This window comes from Delphinus delphis, chromosome 9 (assembly GCF_949987515.2).
Source record: "Delphinus delphis chromosome 9, mDelDel1.2, whole genome shotgun sequence".
NCBI classification, from domain to species: Eukaryota; Metazoa; Chordata; class Mammalia; order Artiodactyla; family Delphinidae; genus Delphinus; species Delphinus delphis.
The window spans coordinates 30,337,541-30,344,289 of record NC_082691.1 but is presented as its reverse complement, the minus strand read 5'-3'; the positions used below and the strand labels follow the sequence as shown (position 1 = coordinate 30,344,289).

The following is a 6,749-nucleotide window of genomic DNA, read 5'->3' as shown; positions in this document are numbered from 1 at the left end:
TGAAGTGAAAGAGTGGTATGGACTTATATATACACTACCAAATGTAAAATAGATAGCTAGTGGGAAGCAGCCACATAGTACAGGGAGATCAGCTCGGTGCTTTGTGACCACCCAGAGGGGTGGGATAGGGAGAGTGGGAGGGAGACGCAAGAGGGAGGGGATATGGGGATATATGTATAGCTGATTTACTTTGTTATAAAGCAGAAACTAACACACCATTGTAAAGCAATTATACTCCAAAAAAGATGTTAAGAAAAATAAAATTAAGATATACAGTATAAAAACATATGTAGATACCGGGAAGAAATGCATTAAAATGCTAATGATGGTTACCTCTGTGGGATGGGGATTATGGGTGATTATTAATTTTATTTCATGTTTTTATGTATTTCTAATTGTCTGCAATGAACATGTATTGCTTGCAAAGTTAGAAAGAGAACAACAAATGTCATTAAAAAAAGAAAAAAAAAGAAATATACAACTGAGACTCACAGTTAAAGCAAATTACTTCATGAGCTAACTCATGAATTATACGGTTCATATTTAAACTCTAAATCTCACATAGTCTTCCAGTAGAAAAAAATGAACTTCCATTAAAACAAAACTCCAACAGAGCAGCGGCACTTGCCCAAGGTATTTGCTCCTTTTTAATCTCCTGCTGTCATTAACTCACCAAAATTTAAATAGAAAGTCATTTCAGATCCAATATTTGAACACTTTTGCATGTACTGGGGAAAATATGAGGATGAAAGCCAGTTGAATTATAAATTTATTACTTTGAAAAAGAAAAATTATTTTAATCCTTGCATTTAAGACTGGCATGCTGGGGCTTCCCTGGTGGCGCAGTGGTTGGGAGTCTGTCTGCCGATGCAGGGGACACGGGTTAGTGCCCCGGTCAGGGAGGATCCCACATGCCGCAGAGCAGCTGGGCCCATGAGCCATGGCCGCTGAGCCTGTGCGTCCGGAGCCTGTGCTCCGCAACGGGAGAGGCCGCGGCAGTGAGAGGCCCTCGTACCGCAAAAAAAAAAAAAAAAAAAGACTGGCATGCTGAAATGAATATTATACTCTCAAAATGGTATAACTTCATGTGCCTAGGCAATATTTTCATGCCCATTGCCAAGAACAGTACATATTTAATGACATAAGAATTGTTAGTATTCTAAACCCAGAAACGTCAATATATCTAAATTTTTCGTAATTTTTATTCTATAAATGCTAGCACACAGTGACTCATATTTTAAATGTGTTATAATTATCATCACTAAGTGGTATTTTTTATTTAAAGTCAATCTCCTTTTTCTAACCACGGACACCCACCATTCATTATGGATTTTGCATGTGGAAGACAAATTCAGCTTATTTTTGATTTTAAATATATTTAAGAGGAACATAATATACTCTTTAATCATCCATTATGCTTTTATTGTTTAATGGACTTATACAAATATTTTATATACTGTACTTCAAACTCTTTTTGGAAGCAAATGATTTGTAAATTAATACATCAATATAAGTAAACTATAGCATGAAAACCAAGCAGACCCCCTGTTAACTGAAAGTTAATTTCTGTAAAAAAAAGTAAAACATCTGCTAAATTTTAATAGTGTTAACGAATTACTCATTCAACAAATATTGGTTGTTCTACTATGTGTCAAGCACCGTTCAGGGACTGTTTTTCATAGACCTTAAATGGGAATCAAGGTGGGAGATAAATCCTGATGCTCTCAGGTTAGTTCTGAAGGCAATTTCAAGTCCTTAAGGACAAGGATCACCAGAAGAAATGTCGCTGTTATAATGAGACTGGGCCAGATAACAGAGAATATCACTGTCTAATTTGGTGGATATTAAAAGAGGGAACTGGTGGGAATCTTCAGTTTTGAGTTGGAAGAGATTTGCTATAAATCATGTTTTGTTTGTACAGATGAGACACACAAGGATTTTACCAAGAGTTAAATGAGATAAAGCAAAAAAAAAAAATCAAATTGTAAGTACAGAAAAGTTCTCATTTTTCATGAGTATAAAATCATCTGGCTGAATAAATGCCACATGCCAGAAGTTTTGCTAAATGAGTTGTTTCTGACAAGACTCTGCCATGATCTGTCGTCAAAAATCCCTGGCCTTATGGTAATAGGTACCATAGCTGTCCCTAAACAGGAGATTTAGAAGGAAGAAATTTAAGTGGGACTATGTTTTCCCAAAGACACATGATATCCAGGTTGTCACAGAGCAAGTGAGCAGAAATGTGCTGAATGCTTACTGACAGGTGGGAATAGGACAAACTTACTCAAGGACTACCATGGCTCTGTATGCATAAAGATCTTACTTTAAGTAGGAGAGACTCTAACTAGCGAAAGAATTTAAAAACCTCATATGTGGTAAGAGGATCATACCAGAAAAAACATGTTTTAAGTCACAGAGAGTTTTACAGGCTGTGGATGGATCTGGATTAAATGGTTTTGGTTAGACAGAGATGAGGCATTAGGTGGGTATTTTCACAGGTGTAGGCAACAAGTATGTAATTAAGAGTGATAAAATTCTCATTACAACGTAAATATTAACAGCTGAACTCTAATGTTTAGCGATGGGATTTTGATATATTATTGATTTCTCTGTAACTAAAAATTATTTAAGAATATTTGGGTAGGAAAATGTAATTATAAGTAACTACTATGTAATATCAAGTAAAATAAATCAGAATTAAAATAATATGTAAATGTTATATATATTATATATAAATATATATAAAATATACACATATACAATCTGCAAATTAAATGCTAAAATGTAAAATTATTACCTCTGGGTGTGTGGAGTTAAAACATTCGGTTTTATATTATTTTTTACACCATTTTAAATTTACCGACTCTCAACTAGTATTGCTTATTCATAAAAAGTCAGTAAATCAATGATTCTATTTCTTACAGCAGGCACAATGAAGTAAACAGAATTCTGTCTTAATAAGCCTTTTTTCTCTCTGTACATAGTATCAATACATGTCTTAGAAGTAACCAGCTTTGTATTTAGAATTTAAATGTTAAACAATTTCAGCCACCAATAATAGACGTACCTTGGAAGGAGCTTGCATGGAGTAATATATTGAGATCAAAATTTAGGCTTTGTGCCTTTTTTTCCAATAGAGAGACAATTTCTAAGAGCAAAATTATTGTCTTAAACTTTGGCGTAATCTACAACATCAGCAGTTCTCAAGCCAGTAGTATCACCTTCACCTGGGAACTTGTTAGAAAAACAAATTCCCGAACACAAACCTGATACTGAATCAAAAACACTTGGTGTCGAGACCAGCAATCTGTGTTTTAACAAGCAGTGCAAGAAATTCTAAATTACGTTAAAGTTTCAGAACCACAATGTATACTACAGAATACAAATAGTTTCAGCAGCTTTTACCTGTCTAAATTCACAGAAGGAAAGCTCAGTAAAGTTGGTAACTTACGTCAGATGCTACCTTGAGTGCTAAGGCCTAAACTTTTTTTTTTCTGTTTTCTCCGAAAGCACTTCCAATCAAATAAGATAAATTGGTATTTCAAGTACTAAATAATTTTGACCAGAGAGATTACACATTTTAAAAACTTTTTTTTTGTTTTTTTAGCTCTCAGCATCAGGGCTTTATTCAACCAACCAAAACCAACAACCAGGAACCATCCTCACCTTAGCAGAGCATGGAAGGCTCTGTCTAATCAGCAAGCACGGAAAGAAACAGATCAAGAAATCCAACACCTAGAAGTCTGTCTTAGAACAATCAGAATATTTAAAATGATGATTAACTCAACAATTCTCTCACTTATTCCTCACACATGAAAAGTCAAAATATCACTTGGACCACTCCGGGTTTTGAGTGAGGACGTCGATGGGCCATAAGAGACTGGGAAAATATCAACAAGACACACAAACAAGGTGAATAAACTGGAAACTCACACAAACAAGGTAAATAAACTGGAAGCTCAACAACATTTAGGATAAATAATTGAGCTTGTCTTTTTCCTCAGGAAAAACACCCCACCCAAAACCAAAACAAACACAGTAGGAACGAATTCCAAAGCTGCGTTGCGGCTCCACACTTAGTATGCATTTACACTGGAAGAATGACTAGTGATATTTTGACTTTTTTGTTGTTGTTGATGCTAAAGGTAAAGAAGTTGGTTCTTTCAACACCCAAACCAGAGCAGAGAGACAGCAGTAAATTACAAACGTGGATGGAATAATATCCACAGGACGTGGACGTGGGGGGGGTAGGTATTTGTGCTGTTGCATTGGCAGGAGAGCTAAGCAGTCTTAAAGAACATTCTAGGCTTCTAGGTTTGCCATGAAGGGGTATCACAAATCCCAAGGCCCACCACCTACCCTTTCTCCTCTTCTCCGAGGGCACCTACCTTATGGACAAGCTGTTTGCGTGACGGCTGGGGGACAGATTCACAGAGTTCTGTGAGGGTCTACTCCCATCTTGCTTGGTGTGGTGACGAACAGGAGCCCATGTGTTTTTGCTGATGGAGTCGAACCGGAATCCCCAGGGTCTTTTAAATTGTTTCACCTGATTGTCGGTTCTTCTTGGGAGAGGCAAAGGAGTTGAAGTTTCCTTCTACCTTGCGATGTGGCTGTGTGTCGCACTCCGTTTCAAAAGGTGACAGCTGCTGCGTTACTCCTAAAAGTCCACCCACCTCCGCACCGAGAAGGACCCCTACGACATCTCCATGGTAGAGTCCTGTGGCCGCGCATATCCGCCGCTGTCCTGATACATTCCTGCTCTGCCCGGGCTGCACACCTGGACGTTGACATCTGCAACCTCTTGGGGCTCTAGCGATCTCGCCATCACCACGTGCACAAGTCCAAATTGGTCTCCTCTGACGTATTTAAAACAAATCCTGGAGGCCAGGCCTCTGCCCCAGAATTCTGCATCCGCCATGTTTTTATAAACTGAGTATCAGGAGGTATCGACTCCCCTTCTCCTATGATGACACCTTCAACAAAGAACACAGAAGGCACACTGAGGTTTGGCCTCTGTTAGTCGTAATAGGCGCCAACTGCTGCTTGTAAGTTCCGGTTGGTGTCATGGGCAGGAAAAGGCATAGCCGGCCGGGTTGAGCTGGAAGCCAAGCAACTGGTGGAACCCAGAGATGAGCACGTCCTCGTCAGTGGTGCCAGGCAGGTGAACTTCTGCAGCAGCTCGGGGTGCAGGTCCATGTCCTCCATGTGTGGGGCCGGACACTCGCTTCCCCGCATCCTCACAACCAAGCCGTCGCTGGGTCCGGGGACCGGGAGAAGCTGCTGGCGGGCGCCAAGGCGCTGCTCACCTGACGTAAGCCCCAGCGTCTCGCTGCCTCATGCGGTTAAATACTCAGCCACGCACGCACTCACTCACTCTCGTGCTTTCGCCCCTCCCACCCCCAGTCTCCCACCCTCCCAGCTCCACAGCCTCCGCTGACTCCGCCTCCCCCCGCGCCACGCCCACTGGTAGCAGAGAAGTGAGAGCATTCAAACAAATAAATGTCGATATGCGGAACATGTAAATCCAAGAATCCAAATGAAACATCAAAACTACAAATAGGGGCTTCCCTGGTGACGCAGTGGTTGAGAGTCTGCCTGCCGATGCAGGGAACACGGGTTCGTGCCCCGGTCCGGGAAGATCCCACATGCGGCGGAGCGGCTGGGCCCGTGAAACCATGGCCGCTGAGCCTGCGCGTCCGGAGCCTGTGCTCCGCAACGGGAGAGGCCACAACAGTGAGAGGCCCGCGTACCACAAAAAAAAAAAAAAGAAAAAGAAAAAAACTACAAATAGATATGCAGAGAGAACATCTCAGGATTAAATAGTACAAATACCATGTATAAACTGCAAAACTCGAGAGGCCTGATAAGGCCATCCTATACAGAGCTGTTAATGGTTTGTGAATTACAAACAGGAACAATGCGGAGGGTTCTGTGAAAGGCCTTCCAGTTAAGCTCACCTGAAATCCTTTTGGGAAATTGGCAGAAGCAAGTAATGAATAAATAAAATTTAAATACTCAGTTAAGCTAATCAGGTCAACAGAGAAGCCAGAAACTAAAGCAAACTCCAGCAACTGGCAAAATGATGTACATAAAAGGCAGAAGAGGCTAGAGTCTGTCTTATTTGGAGACCACATGCCCCAGTATTATAAAGTGCCCTCATTATATCACCAGCACCTGGGGCCCCTTGTTCAAAGGAAGCTGCAAACATGAAACATATCTTCTTAAAACTAAAATATTTGATGGGGCATCTCAATCTTTTTTGACTAATTACTGTTTCCAGGAGTTTCCCTGATAATTCCTTTGAGCTATAATTAGAACAGATCAATTTACAGGAAGACAATAGAAGTTTCTTATCCTGCTGATTGGGTTAGGCTTAAGAGTGTCAGCCCTTGGAGGATTTTTTTTTTCCACTTGGCTTTCCACTATTAACCAGAAAACAATGTAAATTCATACTCTCTTGGGAAAAATTCCCATTTCCAACAACTCTCAAGCAAACTTTAACTTTCAGAAGTCTGTGTTCTAATCTACAGAAAACGGAATATTGTTTGTGGTTCAGTTTGTTGAGTATTCTGTTAATGAAGCCATAGTTGTGACTTCAATCTCCATTTTAGAGTTTGTTTTTCTTTTTCTTCCCCTTGGAAATCTGACTTGAATACCATATACTTTTTTTTTTCTCCCACAAGAGGGCAAGAGAATGAAATAGAGCAAAGAATCACTATAAAACCTAATTAAAAATGCCGATAGTGGGC

General features: G+C 40.1%; 1 pseudogene; it reads right to left on the bottom strand.

Moving 5' to 3' along the window:
- Nucleotides 1-3,168: 3,168 nt before the first annotated feature.
- Nucleotides 3,169-5,205, bottom strand: LOC132430499 (protein ILRUN pseudogene; annotated as a pseudogene).
- Nucleotides 5,206-6,749: the final 1,544 nt, after the last annotated feature.